This window comes from Xyrauchen texanus, chromosome 6 (assembly GCF_025860055.1).
Source record: "Xyrauchen texanus isolate HMW12.3.18 chromosome 6, RBS_HiC_50CHRs, whole genome shotgun sequence".
In the NCBI taxonomy this organism is placed as follows: domain Eukaryota; kingdom Metazoa; phylum Chordata; class Actinopteri; order Cypriniformes; family Catostomidae; genus Xyrauchen; species Xyrauchen texanus.
Window position 1 is genome coordinate 48166163 of NC_068281.1, and position 18926 is coordinate 48185088.

The 18926-nt window shown below is 39.2% G+C and overlaps 1 pseudogene; it reads right to left on the reverse strand.

The window, feature by feature from the left end:
• Window positions 1-197: 197 nt before the first annotated feature.
• LOC127644626 (zinc finger BED domain-containing protein 4-like) lies at window positions 198-3908 on the reverse strand (annotated as a pseudogene).
• Between the last annotated feature and the right edge of the window lie 15018 nt (window positions 3909-18926).

Here is an 18926-nt window from a genome sequence, read left to right on the forward strand (position 1 = left end):
TATGCGTTTTAACTAAAATAATATGATAATGCATTTTAAAAAGAAACTTGTTTCTTTTATTGTCACAACAGAACAGAGGAACATCAAAATATATTAAAGTTCTGATAAATAAAATGTATAAAAATACAAACTTAAGATATGAAACGTAAAGTCCTTTGAACAAAAACACAAAAACCAAATCAAAGTTACCAGTATTAAAAGACTTGGTATAGCTTCATAAATATAACTTTAAACTATACTACTTATAAATTGCTAACAGTATATATGAGGTAGTGTACTGAATCAGTCAATCCTCAATAGCTCCAGTCCAGCAGAGGCAGGTTGTAGTACAAGAAGCAAAGTTTCTCTGCATTATCTCCTTTCAAAGAGCTTCGCCTATCCTCATAAATATTCCCTATGGTGCTGAACACTCTTTCGCTCGCCACAGAGGAGGGTGGACAGGAGAGGTACTGCCTTGCCAAAACTGACAGTCTGGTGAAACGGTTGGTGTTGTGTTTCCACCAATCGTATGGATTCCCACTCTTTCTGTCAATGACAGGCTCTCTGAAGTACCGTTCTAGCTCTTCGATGATCCCCTCTGGTTCCACTGCCTCACTGGTGGATGGAAGGAGCACAGTGTCATACAGCGAGTCTAAGAGACTGGGTACTTGGTCCTCTGTTCTCGCCCTTTTGGGATCGGTCTCCTCAGATGGAGTTTGCGTGGCATAATCTGGTGGACTGGTCTCCATAGCCTCTTTTAGCCAGGTTTTCACTTTTACCAGAATTTCTGGTACCAAAGGCCGCTCTTTGTAGCGTGGGTCCAGGGCACAGGCAAGCACCACCTCTTTAGCGTCTTTAACTTTTGCAAATCTTTTTTGCAAACTGTCCAGCATGAATTTTCTTGTGGTTTGAATACCCCTGGTGGTTGGTCCCTCTGACTCCAGTAAACGTTGTAACACTGCTAAACATGGTATGATGCAGGATGTGGATGAGTCCTCTCTGCTGAATTCCAGTGTCACCTCCTCCAGTGGTCCAAGGGTCTCTGCCAGGTTTGACGCAATGGACCATTCCTCTGCTGACAGACATGAGAAATGTCCATGGTCGCTAGCATACGCAGTGATGGCTCTTTTCTGTTCAATCATCCTCACCAACATGTGCAGTGTCGAGTTCCACCTTGTCTGTACTGCCTGTATGATCGAATGCTGTGCGACACCTAGCTCCTCCTGAATTTTAGATCTTTAGATCTTTAGAATTTTAGGCGTTGCTGTGCCGTAACAGAGTGGTTGAAGTGAGTTGCATTCAGCTTTGCCAGAATGTCCACCACCACTCTCTAGGAACTGAGGCCATCATTGATAGCTAGGTGCAGTATGTGAGCACTGCAGCTCAGGTCTGGCATCTCAACAAGGTGCATGCCTTTCACCATATTTGCCCCACTGTCCCTGAGTACAAGCATGACCCGCTCCTCATCAATTTCCCATTCTTCAAGCATGGACAGAAATGTCTCTCCAATGTACTGTCCTGTGTGGGACTGTGACAAGGATTTCACGTTCAAGACAAGTTGGACCTTTTTCCAATTCTTGTCAATGAAATGAGCAGTCAGGCTCATGAGTGCCTCATTTGACCCTGACCAACAGTCGGTGGTAAAAGAAATGCTGTTTCCTGCATTTTCAACTGACAGCAATTTCTTTATTTTGTTTACAACTCCTGTGTAAATCTCATCCATCTTCTTTGTAACGGAAAAATTTATCTGTCTTTAATGGGTATCTGGGCTCTGCTTTGGCCATAACCCTTTTAAACCCTGCACCCTCAACAACTGTAAAAGGCAGGATGTCAGTGGCTATCATCTCCATCAGGAGTTTGTCCATTTCTTGAGTTCTTGGATCATTTAGAGTCCATTTTGTGGTTTTCTCTAGCACTTGTTTTAGGTTTGGCTGTGTCATACTCATCAATGATGTGGTTGGCTGTGCATCTTTTTGCCTCTTCTCGTACATCTCTGTGTGTTTTGATTTAAGGTGTGCCCACAAGTTGGATGTATTTTTAAATTTGAGGCTGCCAGATCCCTGGCTCACAGAGGCTGTACAGATGTTGCATGTGACTGTACCTGATGGGCCTTTTGTGAAATGCTCCCATACTTGACTTCGTCCACCACTTGCCATCTGTCAAAATATAAAGTAAACAAGCCAGATGAGATATACAAAAAAACAACATAACATAAAACGTAACATAAACATACAAATAAAATGATTGCTGCTACAGCCACAACTATTACTACCAGCGTTATTATTATTATTACAGTAATAATTACAAAAAATAATGATGACAATATTACTAGATATATCATCATAATTTATATTATCATTAAACAAGATAAAGGTCATTCCTAAATGTTTGTGTGCGTGTGTATTGTAATAATTAGTCCCACTCCCTACATTGCCTTATAAGCTTACCTTATAATTACAATGTCAGCTTGCTTATCCCTTTACCTGCACTTTTTAAATTCTTTCCATCAAGCTACATCAAACCATTTTCAATCATCAGTTGCTGCCTGCCTTCTAAAACCTATTATTTAGCGATTCTAAATCCATTATGTGACTCGTTAATGCTGCGGCTGAACGACAGTCTGCAACGCACACTTGGCGTCGTTGGATTCACACACATCATGTAAAAGAAAAGCTAACTTTGTCTTTTATGCACAAGATACGTTTGATACTTTTTCCTCTGTGTAAATGTTCACTCCTCGCAAGTCTAACTTACATTTTACAATGCAGGGACTGTAACTAGAGATATGCTAGTTATAAATACAGTAATAATCATTACTTTATATAGGCAGAAAAAGTTCGTTGTGGTTTCCAAGCTCATTACTGTTAACGTTAGCGGTCTTCCACTGATGATAGTGGCATTAGCTAGCTTTGTGGTTAGCTAGTCTATGCTGAGCCATAATTTAGCAATGGATAACGTCATACTGCAAATTGTAAAACATACATTTTCAATATAACAGGCCAAGGAGAGATGATACGTCTCATTGCTATAACTGTCACGCGCTATTAAAGAAATACTTCAGTCACATCGTCAAAAGTTAAAAGGACAGTCAGTCAACTACACTGTAACAACGTAACGTAATTATTACTAGCTAATTCCGCTTCACTCTCGGCTTATTTAACAGCAGCAAAACTGGACATGATAGTCACAAATTTTGTCATGCTTATTTGAGTTAAGAGAACTGATGGGGATGTTCTTTTAATTGTTATTCAAGCAATGTATGTGACCAACTCACCATGGCATGAACACACTTCACCAATGATCTCACTCACGGATAACTGATTCTCTCTGCCCGACTCTGGCTGGATCAGCAGATTGCAGGATGTGTGGCGCGTTATACACGAGTGTTGCCAACAGGGACGGTGTAGAGTGCCCTCTGGTGGACAAACTATACAACTCCAACACTCATGACATGGTTGAAGGGTGTTTCGTCCGTTTTTTTTTTTTTTTTTTTAAATATTCATTTATCGGCCATTATAAACGCCGATACCGATAGTTTGGAAAATGCCTAATATCGGCCGATAAAATCGGCCTGCCGATAAATCGGTCGAGCTCTAATTATTACTATTAAACCATTAGATTTTTAGTACTGAGAAAACATGTGGCCTGTAGATAGTTGTGTTTTAATGTAGTTATGTTGAATGAGTTGAAACAATGTAAAAAAAAAAAGTGGTTACAAATAATCGACAGCGCTCAGAGCAAAATCTGCCCCACCTATATCTGTAGTCACATGCCGCTACTGGCCATTTGTATAGTTTTATTTTCATTATTTTCTCGTCACTGTAGGTAACTTGTTTTGCAATGCCAGGATGTTTTTGTTTCTGTAATAAAATAAACAATTTGTTGATTGTTGTCAATCCCTTTGTAACAATGTACCAAGTGTTGAGGCCTGTGTGTGCCATTTTAAAATGCTTTGAGAAAATAAAATCATATAAGTGTTCATGTGATGAGTACAATTTTCATGTTGTTAGTTTAAGACAGAAAGTACATTGTTCTCCATCACATACACTGCTTGTCAAAAGTTTTGAAACATGACTGAAATATTTCTCATGATCTTAAAAATATTTTGATCTGAAGGCGTATGCTTCAATGTTTGAAATTAGTTTTGACAAAAATATAATTGTGCCACCATATAAATGTATTTAATTATAAACAAAAATTGTATAAAAAAAAATTTAAGTTTTTGGAATTGATGACTTGGATTAAATAATAAAGAAAAGCAGCCAATAAGTGGCCATCATAGATGGGAACTCCTTCAATACAGTTTAAAAAGCATCCCAGGGTGATACCTCAAGAAGTTGGTAGAGAAAATGTCAAGAGTACATGTCTGCAAATTCCAGGTGAAGGGAGACTACTGGACTTTACTATTATTCTAAAATGTATATATATATATATATACATACATACACACACACATACACACACACACACACACACACACCCCTAAAGGATTATTAGGAACACCATACTAATACTGTGTTTGACCCCCTTTCGCCTTCAGAACTGCCTTAATTCTACGTGGCATTGATTCAACAAGGTGCTGAAAGCATTCTTTAGAAATGTTGGCCCATATTGATAGGATAGCATCTTGCAGTTGATGGAGATTTGGGGGATGCACATCCAGGGCACAAAGCTCCCGTTCCACCACATCCCCAAAGATGCTCTATTGGGTTGAGATCTGGTGAGTGTGGGGGCCATTTTAGTACAGTGAACTCATTGTCATGTTCAAGAAACCAATTTGAAATGATTCGAGCTTTGTGACATGGTGCATTATCCTGCTGTAAGTAGCCATCAGAGGATGGGTACATGGTCAGAAACAATGCTCAGGTAGGCCGTGGCATTTAAACGATGCCCAATTGGCACTAAGGGGCCTAAAGTGTGCCAAGACAACATCCCCCACACCATTACACCACCACCACCAGCCTGCACAGTGGTAACAAGGCATGATGGATCCATGTTCTCATTCTGTTTACGCCAAATTCTGACTCTACCATCTGAATGTCTCAACAGAAATCGAGACTCATCAGACCAGGCAACATTTTTCCAGTCTTCAACTGTCCAATTTTGGTGAGCTCTTGCAAATTGTAGCCTCTTTTTCCTATTTGTAGTGGAGATGAGTGGACCACACCCCTAAATGCATTGAAGCAACTGCCATGTGATTGGTTGATTAGATAATTGCATTAATGAGAAATTGAACAGGTGTTCCTAATAATTCTTTAGGTGAGTGTATATAATAAAGAATGAGTGTTTCAAAACTTTTGACCGGTAGTGTACCTGCATATACTGTATTTTCATAGAAATGTACATGAGATTTTCAGAAAATTTTACAATTGAATTACAGTTTGAATAAATGAATTATTATAATAAATGGAGCAGTTGTCTCAAGACAAATTTGATAGAGTTTGAGAAATCTTAATTTAAATATGTAAAAAGAAAAAAAGTGTAATATGAACAGCTAATATGTAAAAGTCATGACAGGTTGACTTTTTAAGTTTTCAGTTCACTTAAAATTAATGAATAAATTCAACTTAAAAAAAGCAATGCAAACTTAATAATTCTAAGTTTTACAAACACACCACTTTTGGCAGTATTACTGATCAAAATTAATATAATAAAATACAACAATGTTTAAAATGCCACCTATAGAAATGTGTATTTTATTTATTTCACAATAGTGAGGTGAGGTCATTGTCGAGTGTTCGTCCGAGGAGAGAGGTAGCCGTAAGGGTTTTCACCTGCACTGTAAGCCCTTACAGGTTGATTTGAACTTAAATTTATGGAAACTCGTTGCCCTAAAAAAGTAAATTTTGTATTGTTGAAAAAACAGCATATTTTAAGTTTAATGAACTTAAGATTTCAAATGCATTTAATTGAAAACTTTTAGTTAATTGAACTAACAGTTTTTAATGCAGTGCAATTGAAACTTTAGGTACATTAAACTTAAAATATGTTGTTTTTTAAACAATACAAAATTAACTTTTTTAGGGCAACGAGTTTCCATAAATGTTTTAAGTTCAATCAACCTGTAAAGGCTTACAGTTATGCACAGACAACATATGTGAAACCTACAATCTGGATGAATGTTGTGAGTAGACAGAACCCAAAACTTTAATTTAAATGTAGCTATTTACTGTAAATGATTAAATAAAGATACACCTGCATTACATATAAGGACAAAGGATAACAATCATTTTTTTGAACTTACAATTTATTTGAATTCACTTATCAAAATCAGTTTTCAATGACTGACAAAAACAAAGAAATATCTTAAGTACCAATTACCAAATTTTAAATCTTTAAAACAGTGTTTTAAAACTTTTCCAAATATTTAACAAGCACAGTGTTATACTGTATTATTAAGGAACATGAACATTTGTCCAACCCTAAGGCATAGTTCAATGAAAGGGAACGTTTTTTATCTAACGATTCTGAAAGAGAACCAGAAAAAAAATGCATTTACCTGTTTACATGGTAAGCTGATTTGTAACAGCCAGAATCTTGCCCTTCAACTCCTTCTTTCCTAAACCTAGCAAAACTTGCTGAATGTAAAGAAAGGTGTTGCCCATGCACTTTGGGTAGTCTAGGTGCAGTGCGTAAGTTAAACCAAAAAGAAGACACATGGCTGTTTTTGACTGTTACTTAACAGTCTTAAAGGGTTAGTTTACCCCAAAATTAAAATTCTGTCATTAATTACTCACCCTCATTTTGTTCCACACCTGTAAGACCTTTGTTCATCTTCAGAACACAAATTAAGATATTTTTGATGAAATCTGAGAGGTATCTGACTTGTCCATAAACAGCAATTTAACCAGCACTTTCAAGGTCCAGAAAGGTAAAGACATTGTTAAAACAGTTGAAGTGCCTGCAGGGGTTTAACCTTAATGTTATGAAGAGACAAGAATACTTTGTGCACAAAAACTAAAATAACGACTTTATTCAACAAAATCCTCTCTTCTGTGTCATTCTCATACACTGTTTACATTCAGAGCTTCCAGGTTCTACATCAGAATGTCGACTCATTATTGATGTAGAACCTGGAAGCGCTGCACATAAACATTATAAGAGAATGACACAGAAGAGAGGATTTTGTGCACAAAAAGTATTCTCGTCGCTTCATAATATTAAAGGATTAACCCATTTTCAAATAAAAATGTCCTGATAATTTACTCACCCCCATGTCATCCAAGATGTTCATGTCTTTCTTTCTTCAGTCGAAAAGAAATGAAGGTTTTTGATGAAAACATTCCAGGATTTTTCTCCTTATAGTGGACTTCAATGGCCTCCAAATGGTTGAAGGTCAGAATTACAGTTTCAGTGCAGCTTCAAAGGGCTTTTAACGATACCAGACGAGGAATAAGGGTCTTATATAGAGAAACGATTGGTAATTTTCTAAAAAATACAAATGTATATGCTTTATAAACACAAATGATCGCCGTACAAGTGCCTCTGTCTTCCGTATACTTCAAAAAGCTTACGCTGTATGTCCTATGCCTTCCCTATTCAACTTACGAAACGAACGTGGCGCCAGTTCTGTTTTTTTTTGTGTAGGACATACAGCAAAGCTTTTTGAAGAATATGGAAGACGGAAGCACTTGGAAGGCGATCATTTGTGTTTATAAAGTATACAGTTGTTTTTTAAGAAAATGACCAATCGTTTCTCTAGATAAGACCCTTATTCCTCATCTGGTATCTTTTACAGCCCTTTGAAGCTGCACTGAAACTGTAATTTTGACCTTCAGCCGTTTGGGGCCAATTGAAATCCACTATAAGGAGAAAAATGCTAGAATGTTTTCATCAAAAACCTTAATTTCTTTTCGACTGAAGAAAGAAAGACGTGAATATCTTGGATGACATGGGGGTGAGTAAATTATCAGGACATTTTTATTTGAAAATGGATCTTATAATCAGTCCCATTAATACAGACAGATGGTGCAACAAGAAGTGCTTGAGGGAGTTTTTGACCAAGTGCTCTTTGAATGCTCTCTGGAAAGGTGGTAACTAACACTGGTGTAACCTTAGCCATTTCCACGTCCAGCTTGAAAAAAGAACTGCAGTCTAGCTGATGGCTAAGAGCCCTCTGGTGTTTCAGTGCAAGTGTCATGGCAACATTCTTGAAGTTATGGGCATCACATATAACCTTTTTGAAAAACTTATGTTTTCCTTCAAAACGCATTGTCCAGACTTCAGTAAGTGGACCATGAACCCTAATCAGTTCAGCGTAGTGTTCAATATAGTGGTGTTTTGGTCACAGTGTAAAGTCAGGGAAGGTTGACTGCAGAAGGTCCCTATGCTCTGCTACTTTGTAGTCAAGGATGTATAAAGACTCATTAAACTGAGGTGCCACAACTAATGCAACAATGTCCTTGAGGAGCATGAGTATTTCCCATGTGTTGTCACCCTCAGGAATGTTAATGGCCAATAAGCAGAGGAAGAAGCCTAATTAGACACCAATTCTCATGGCCATTTCCCCCAATTGTGCCCTTGGTTGAGAACGTCTTTGAAATCAGCTGAGGCTGATCAGTTTTGTCAGCAAATGTATAAGGAAATGATCTGAAAGCTTCATTCAACACATCTAAGGTGATGTATTTCTTTGCCATCAGGTCTTTGAGGCAAAGAGACAAGCATACAGAGAGGAGGTGCAGCGGCTGACGAACTGGTGTAGAGCCAACAACCTGTCCCTGAATGTCGACAAAACAAAAGAGATGGTTGTTGACTTTAGGAGAGCACAAGGTGAACACACTCCGCTGAACATCGACGGCTCCTCTGTGGAGATCGTCAAGAGCACCAAATTCCTTGGTGTTCACCTGGCGGAGAACCTCACCTGGTCCCTCAACACCAGCTCTATCACCAAGAAAGCCCAGCAGCGTCTCTACTTTCTTCGAAGGCTGAGGAAAGCACATCTCCCAACCCCCATCCTCACTACATTCTATAGAGGGACTATTGAGAGCATCCTGAGCAGCTGCATCACTGCCTGGTTTGGGACTTGCACCGTTTCGGACCGCAAAGCCCTGCAGAGGATAGTGAGGACAGCTGAGAAGATCATTGGGGTCTCTCTTCCCTCCATCAAAGACATTTACAAAAAACACTGTATCCGCAAAGCAACCAGCATTGTGGACGACCCTACACACCCCTCACACAAACTCTTTACCCTCCTGCCGTCTGGCAAGAGGTACCGAAGCATTCGGGCCCTCACGGCCAGACTGTGTAACAGCTTCTTCCCCCAAGCCATCAGACTCCTCAATACTCAGAGACTGGTTTGACACACACACACACACACACACACACACACACACACACACGTGTCCTGAGTTGCACTTTCATTACTGTCACTTATAACTGTCTGCTACCTCAATAACTGCTATGTGCATAGAATACAATCTCATAGTTATGTTTACGTTTTTAGAAACTGTTATCTTTTTGCACTAGTGAGTACTGGTCGGCGCTGCACTGTGTCTATTGTCCTGTTCATTGTCAGACATTTGTTGTACTGTCTCGTACTTTGCACATGTTTGCACATGCACTTTATATAGGTATTTTATTTCGTTATGTTGTCTCATGTGGTCCTGTGTTGGTCCTTTGTTGTTGTTATGTAGCACCATGGTCCTGGAGGAACGTTGTCTCGTTTTGCTGTGTACTGTACTAACTGTATATGGTTGAAACGACAATAAAAACCACTTGACTTGACTTGACAACTCAATTGGGACTATTCCCTCAAAGACATCATGCAATATGTCAGGGGGATAACCACCAATGACATGAAAATGCTCCAAATTTGCTGTGAGAGAGCATTGTCTTCTCACACCTGTGTTTCGAGCTGAATTTGGATCCTGCAATGTTTCTTGCACATGCCTGTTGTGTTTATCTCTCTCTCTGAGTTGAAATGCGCCAGATCTTACCTCTTAGTGTTGTGTGTCAATCCTGGATGCCATGCAAAATCTGCAAAACTTGTCCACAATGAAGCTTTCATAAAACCCTGCAAGAGAATGGGCACCGAGGTTATCTGCTGAAACAAAAAGTACTGTCCCTTTAACACTTCTACCAAGATGCTCAATGTAGACCCCATGCTGTTCGAGAGTGGCTAAATCACAAAGAAGTGGGTACAGAACTCTTTCATAACCACACTCTTTAACTGTTTCAGTGTTGCACAGAAGAGCAAGCTGAATTGAGTTTAGTGTGGATCTGTATTTTCCATGCAAGTTTACAATAACCCAATAAAGTGCACACATCTTATGTTTTCTTTTAGATGTTCCTAAAGGGTTAGCCACTTCGAAATCATCAATGTACAGACCCAGAGCGATTGTGAATTCATCACAACTAAGAAGTGCATTCTCTCTAAAGTTTGAGCCATCACTACATGTCCTATATTCATGTGTTTTATGTTCTTGTTTTGACATAGCCTTATCCAAAATATCTTTCTTGTTTAACAGTTTTTGTAGCATCTGCAAGAGGGGAACGTATGCTACTGTTTTTCTTCCTTTCTCAACAACAAACTCTATAGGCATTACCAGAGGAAAGTTACGCATTACATATGATGCTCTCCTTTTACTAGTAGCAAGACATCCATTTTTTCCACATGATTTGGACAATATGTCACTCTCTGCCACAGTCTCAACCACCTCTTTCAAAACTGAATCATCTACATCTCCAAAGTGTTTCTGAAGAACAGCCTTCACATTCTTGTGCAAAAGTGGCAGGGACAACTGAACTATTTGGCAAAGCTGTTGAATTACTTCCTGAACGGAGTTCTCTGGCATGTGAAGGATGGTTTGAATTTTTAAGAAAGAGCTGCTAAATTAGGTTCCAATTGTTCTCCTAAATCTTGAGATTGTGTTTCGCTTGCTTCTGCATTGAAATCATCTTGGCCAAATTCACCTGGAAGCATCTCCTCCACAGCACATTCCTGAGTGACAGTTACACTGTCATCAGTTTCATTCTCATTACTCTCTATTCTTAGTATTAACTCTGGTTTAAACATTCTCTCATTTTGATCTTGGTGATGCTTACTTTTGTGTGCACTGAACGTGGAATATACACTGCTTTCAAAGCTACAGCCTTGAAATGGACATTGAACTTTTTGGTGGTCTTTGAGATGTCTACGCCGAAGGTGGGCAAAATATTCAGTAATCTGACAGGGTTCAAGAAAATCACAAAGTTGACAGCGAAACTTAGCTTCAAATTTTCCCTCCGATTGTTGTTTTTCAGTTGCTGTATGAAAACGGGATAAGTGTATTTTAAGGCTATTGAAAGACTTAAAACTACATAAACTTAGGCATGGAAAAGGCTGGCTTCTTGCATAGCTCCCATGTTTAAGTCTGTAACGTTTTAACAAATATCCCCTTTTGTCACAAGCAAATATGCAATACTTACATTTCCAGATCATCTTGATTAGCCTCGCTTTGAACTTGAATCTGCAGAGTAACAAAAAACATTAGATTGCTTTTTACATAACAAGAAAAAAATTATATATTTTTTGATCTGTTATCTACAAAATTTATATCCAAAATAAAGTACTATCTAGCTATCCATTTATTTATTTATTTAGCATGTCATGATACACTAGACTCGCATTAACTGAAATGTACTAGCTAACACCACGCTGATGAGCACGAGGTTGCATTTCTTTGGCTAGCCATACATAACTACATGGGCTAGTATTTCTTGCGGGCAGTCGAATTTCAATTTAAGCTATTTGTTTAATACTTCACTCACAAAGACATGTAAAAAATTCTAAAAGGTTAATGATAGAGTTGCGCTGTATTTAAGCCATGTTGAACATTTCTAATATGGCAAACCGCCAAGATGCAAAAACACCATCGAAAAAAGATATCGTTTTACACAACAGACGACATTTTCGTTCATTTGTTTAATGAGAATTATTGATCAAAAAAGGTTAAGCATTAGATTTTAAATGTGACGATCCCAAAGAGCATATGTCGTATCAGAACTAACTTATAAAAGTGTCGGTTGCGACTGATCGATACAACACGATGGCGAACGTTAACATGTAAACACAGCCTAAACTTACATATAGTTTTACTGGCTAAATCTTATACATCTCTTTTATCTATGTGTTATAACGTATTCGCTATTTCAGACCAAAATGTACTACTACTCACCAGCAAACGTGCATGATGAAAGTCCAGATGAACAGATGAAAATGCGCGCTCCATCCATGTCTGACGTCAGTTCAAAGAGCCAATCAACATCTTCCTTGTATTGCGTTGCATTGACAACAGACTAAAATAAGCTAAGTACATTCAATCTAAACAATTCAATAGAATGAAAAGTATCATGCAAACATTTTGGTAATTGTGCAAACATTTTGGAGTTTATGTTTATTGTACCTAAGTAGTTTGAATTAAAACAATTTCAGGGATAACAGTGAGAGATGAATTGCTGGTAATTGCAGTTTCTTTGTTCACAGTGAGAGACGGGGAAATAAAAAGGGCCAGACCTCAGAGTGAGGGAGCGAGAGCAGAGCCTGCATGTGTGTGTGTGTGTCAGTGCAGCCAATGCTTGAGTATATGTCTGAAGCTTCACCGTTACGCAGTAAAGCAAACATGTTTGTGTATAAATAAATGTACCTTTGCATTGGATTCACCGTCTCCCGCTTTCTCATTCCTCAAATCTGTTACATTGGTGCCGAAACCCAGGAATAGAGGAAGGATACGCTGTCTTCAGTTCCCTTGCTAGCATCCACCAGAGCCAACACCAGGCCCTCATGGAGCTTAGTACCCCAGGAGGGGACAGCCTCCCTACCTCCAGCAGCAGCGCACCCCCACGTGTTGCTCACCATGATGGGGCCCCCAAATGATCCAGAGGCCTACCTTGAGCTCTTTGGCCAAGGAGAACAGCGACACCAAGGGTATCATCTACTTGGTAGTGCTGGAGCAGTTAGTCTCCCGTTTGCCGAAGGGGACAGCTGAGTGGGTCAAGTGCCACCAACCGGCATCGCTGGACAAAACGATCCAGCTGGCGGAAGACCATCTAACAGCGTATCCGGTGGGCCGGCACACCCCATGCTCTTCCCCCCTCTAATGTCTCCTCCCCTGCCCGTCCCGTCCCATTCTGTTTCCCCGGAAATGGGGGAACAACCTCCTCTCTTTGACTCAGGTGAAGGAGTCCGCTGCCACGAGTGTGGGTGGGAGGCTTGGGCCGGTCTGCTGAATTGCAGGGAGCCAGGTCATATTCGAGAGCAGTGCCCGGTAATGGAGGTGGGGGTCTTGATCTGGATTCCTGACACCCCACAGACCACCCCCAAGCAAGCAGAGATGTACCAAATACCTGTGTGTATTGAGGGGGGTACGTACCATGGTGGATTCAGGTTGTCAAACCTCCATTAATCCATGCTGGGTTTAAAACGCATTGGAGGCAAATAATTGGGTGAAGGTGAGGTGTGTGCATGGGGATATTATCCTATAGTGACTGTCGTGGTAATATTCCAGGGACAAAAGCATAATATTGTCTTCGCCTCACCCATCCACTAATTTTGGGCCTAATTGGCTGGCTTTTCGATCATTATTGAAGGGGTTGTATGTGTATGGGTCCTGTGTGAAAGTAAATTGTGTGGGATGTGTAAAGTGCTGGCTGGGGGAGGTGTGGCCTGGGCCATCTGCGGCTGCTACATGTCATGCTGACTCTGGGGAAAGAGGTGTCCTCCCCCACACTTAGGGAATTCCCGTTAGAGCAGTCACAAGACGAAACCCTGAAGCACGCGTATGACCAAGTGAAATTGACTGATGGTCAATTTCTCCATCAGGGTATCACTCTCACATATCCATATTTTTCAGTTATAAAAGATCGGTTGTATAGAGTGACAAATGAAAATACAACCCAGTTGTTGATAACAAAGAGTCTTTGGGAAATGTTATTACAGGTGGCTCATCATAATCTGATGGCAGGTCACTTGGGACAGGGGAATCACTAAGCCTTCTCATGGTCCGTTTCTATTGGCTGGGCATTCACAGGATGTTCGCTGGTGGTGTGCGTCATGCCGTGAATATCAGCTGGTGAATACACCGGCAGCTCCAAAAGTGCCATTGTGCCTCCTTCCGTGATCGAGGTTCCTTTCGAATAAATTGGCATTGACCTCTTTGGGCCATTAGAACGGACAGCACACAGGCATCGCTTTGCATTATTCCTAGTGGATTACGCAACACGATATCCGGAAGCAGTGCCGCTGTACAACATCTCAGCACATAGAGTTGCGGAGGCACTCTTTAAAATTATCTCCCGATTGGGGATTCTGAAAGGAATCCTCACTGATCAGGGCACTGCTTTTGTCACGTACACTATGCTAGCTGTACGAATTATTGGGTATTATTTCAATTCGGACAAGCATGTACCATCCACAAATGGACAGCTTAGACGAATGATTTAATAAGACCTTAATTAATATGATTCGTACGTTCATGCACGAAGATGCTTCGAATTGGGATATGTGGCACGAACCCCTGTTATTTGCAGTGCAAGAGGTCCCGCAAGCCTCCACAGGTTTCACCCCATTTGAAATGTTATATGGGCATAAGCCCTGTGGCAGGTTATATTTTGTGACGAGAAGGAGGGCATGGCTGGGCCGTAATGGAGCACGGCCGGCACTGAATCATCTGATCAGCGGGAGAGCAAGATAAGGGGCAACCAGAGGTGCCGGTTAGAGAGAGAGAGACACGCGGGTGTCAATGCTATTTGTTTATGTTGGTTTTAAGTTTATCATTGAACTTTGTTTACTGTTCAGCCAGTTCCCGCCTCGTCCTTGCCCATCCATATACTGTTACATAAATTCTTGAAAACTTGGCCAATGACTGTAAACACAATGCAGGTTATTAGCAATCAGCAATTGATTGACATTAAAATATTTAAAAAGGTTTCAAAGCTTTTAAAGACATGCCTGGATAATAAGACACCTGAGCATCAGCAATGTTATATTTCAAATTAAACATTCACTAACAAATGTAAAAGTATAAAATAAACATGAAAAATTGGCAATGTATAAACATAAGTGCTGACATTCAACTAAAATATTTAATCGTGATTTAATCGCATGAGCTTTCATATTCACAGATTTTGAAAATGCTGAAATAAGACCGTATATACTTTGTATCAAAATGCATTTAGTTCCTACTTAAAAAAAAAGAAAACAATATGCAACAATAATGTTTTATTAATATATTCATAAAGCCTTTCACAGTATAAAGATACTAAATATAAAAATAGCAAAGTAACATTAAACGTTTCCCAAAGATTAAACGGGAGGTAATTAAGAACTTGTCCCCATAGGTTGTGCTTTCATTGCAATGCACGTTAAATCTCTTAAACCCTTATTCTCCACAATATTAATCATCCGACAGGCTGCGGCTGACGACTTTGCTACAGCAATCGTGAAGTCGCACTCACATTCGCACCGCTTTGAACTCCACATGAAAAGCACTGCCTCTTGAGCCCTATTCGGTCACAAGTTGTTTTACATGGGGATGTAAGGTAATTACAGCATTTACCGGGGCTTGTCAATTTTATTTTATAAATATCAGTGTTTTTCTCACTCCACCTCACAAATTCCCTGACAAATTACCTACCTGTTTTTGATAAACACCAAGATCATGTGGTAATTTAAGTCCACATCTCTGAGTTTAAAAGCAGAAATTCTTTTTGAACTTTGTCAAGTGCTGTACGGTTACCATTTGTCAAAATGTATGATATTGTGGAAATGATTCATATTAAAAGAGTTATAACCCCACACCATCACACTGAGTTGGAGCTCTCACATTGAAGAAAAATAGAAATAAACATGTTGCATTATCCTAACTTTTCTCATTTAATTTACTGTACGTGGTATAGGTTTGGCTTTTCTCTCTCTCGCTCCCTCCATACTTGTGAGTGTGCTTGATTGTGTTAGAGAGAGCAGGAGAGCGCGCGAAGAGAGAGAGAAACTGAAGATACGCTGTAGTTAGATCTCACATGAATGCAGATATAATTCACTGAACTGGAGTAGTTCTAAACTGACATCCAATTGTACTGCAATGCACTATATTAGTGCTGCAGTTAAATGGCATTGTACGCACAGTACAGTTTGTCATTACAGTACAGCATCATTGTACTACACAAAACTGCACTTTTTACAACACAGATTGCGGCGGAGCACATTTGAGAAGAAAAAAAAAAAACAACGAAAGCAACAGTTCACAGTCAAAGCAGCCATTTCAAAGAAGGCCTTAAAAAGATTGAAACAGTCAGACACGTTGTAGAAGCCATGGCAAGGATGCTAATAACATGTAACATTGCCCATTTCAGCACATGATGCCGTCTGCAATTTTTGCATGAGAAAAAGGACATCACACAAAAGTCTACAGACTTTACAGACAAAGACTGTAATTGAAATAAGCACAGCAGATGGAAAAGGGAGTGAGGACATTTCATTCTTAGGTTCCATAACTGCAGATGAAACACTGGCTCCATGGCATGTAAAACTGAAAATGGGAAACACAGATGTGGATTTCAAAATAAACACGGAAGCAGATGTGGCTGTAATCCCAGCAAACGTGTACAGCATACGGCAGCTCGGCAAACTGAAAAAGAAAGCAAAAATCCTTCAAGGGCCAGGTCAGACATGACAACCTGTAAAAGAATAAATCACAGCCATATTAAACCATGAAAATGTGAAGACAACACATGATATACTGTATAATTTGTAGCTAGAATGAGAACACCAATGCTGGGCACCAAAACCCAACAGCACAGTCAGAACATGCATCGACCCGACAAAGTTGAACAACTCAGTAAAGAGAGAAAGACAGATTCCTGTGACAGATCGTAGAAGGTTCAGGCATCAGAGCTGACCCTGACAAAGTGAAAGCTATGGCCTTGCAAGAACCAAGAAATCTCAGTGAAGTAAGGAGGTTCTTAAGTATGCCAAATCACCTATGAAAATTCCAGACTCATCTGGTGAAACGAACAAGACCACTCAGAGACCTGCTGATGAAAACGAGCATGTGGTCATGGAGATAGGCACAACAACAAGCTTTTGATGAGGTAAAGAAAGAGCTGAGCAGACTACCAGGTCTTGCATTGTACAACCCAAAGGCTGTATCAGATGTGTAAGCAGATGCTTATGGTTTGCAAACGGTTATCCTACAAAAACAAAATGACCAGGTGAATCTAGTTATTTATGCATTAAGAACTTTGAGCATTATAGAGCAATGTATGCTCAAATCGAAAAAGAGGCGCTTGTCACCACATGGGCAAGCGAGCAATTCTCAGAATTCCTCATTAGCAGCACATTCCACATAGAAACCGATCACAAACCTCTTGTTCCTCTGCTGGGCACCAAAGACCTGGATGAGCTTCCGCCCAGAATCCAGAGGTTACGCATGATGAGGTTTCCCTACACCATTTCCCATATCGCTGTCATGTGCACCTGTGGAAGGGTTAAACATTTTTTTAACAGACATAAGTTGTAAACACCCAGAGCTTCAACAACTGACACCTTAAGGGAAATATTTAGTGTGAGCTGAAAAGGTTATTAAATACTGATTGGTTTTATGATGTCACATAATATTTGGGATCAGTGTTTCAACAAGAAAAAGGCAATCAGATTTCCAAAAATGTCATAATCTGACAAGACCATCATATTGTGAAAGTGTGACACAATTTAACATGGAAACATTGCTAGATAATGGGCACCATTTCATACAGAAAAAAGAAACCTCATTTGAATACAAAGATGCGTACAACTGATACTCCAAAATCCATGAGAAGGCATCATTAAAGTTATCCAGATGACTCAAAAAACATGTGTTAAGACATTATATGATAGGTGTGGGTGAGAAATAGTTAATTACATTTTTTTTTTATCATAAATTATCCTCCATGCCCAGTAGGGGGCAATATGCACTAAGAATGTGAATCGCCAAAAATAGGAGAAAGTGAAGGAAAAAGGGCTTAAATATTCAAGATAATCAGAAGATATGTATTTAACCACCGGAGTCATCTGGAGTACATTTATTTTGCCCTTATGTGGATTTTGGAGCTTCAAAATATTGGCACCCATTCACTTGCATTGTATGGACCTACAGAGCTGAGATATGTTTCTACAAATCTTTGTTTTAGGTTCATCAAATGAAAGTCACACATTTTTGATTGCATGAGGGTGAGTAAATGGGTGAACTATCCCTTTAACGGCATTCATTAAATGCATTGTTGTTTCATTAGTATTAACAAAATCAATTATAAATGTTCACAACGTATTTTCATTTTGATTTTCAGGAAGAAATTCAATATCTATGAAGGAATAGTTTTAATTTATTTAAAAATATTCTACACATCAAAAAAATAATAATATTAACAATGTTAATCATAACTCACTTTCAAAAGTGTCCCTGTGATTTTGCGAATTAGTCTAACAATGTGTGAATTAAAAAATGTTCACGCGGCGGCACTACACGTGGTAAAGAGGATCAATATTGTTCAGTACCCACTGTATTGATGATGTCTCCACTACGGTCAATAAATTACTTTTCTTCTCTGATAATGTCAATACATCACAACTTCTCATTAAAGCAGGAGAGCGATTACACGACTGCGAGAAAAATAAACTTTGTAGGTAGAGAAAAAAAGTTGAGCTATCTATGCCTGTGACTGTTTCCCTAAGTTATGACAAATATTCATAGCAGTAAATTGATAATATTATATTTGGAAATAACATTTTTAGACATAGGCCTACAGGAAATATAAAGTTTAAAATTGGAGTTAAAATTTTTTTAGAACATATTGTATCATCTGAAATAATTTATTCCCAGTGCTTATGCAGTCACAAGCTGCTTTTGATGAAATGGATAGATGTTATAAAGAATAAAGTTAATAATCAATTTATACAATAGAAAAAGTGGATGGAGTTTAGAGTTTTGAAAGCATTT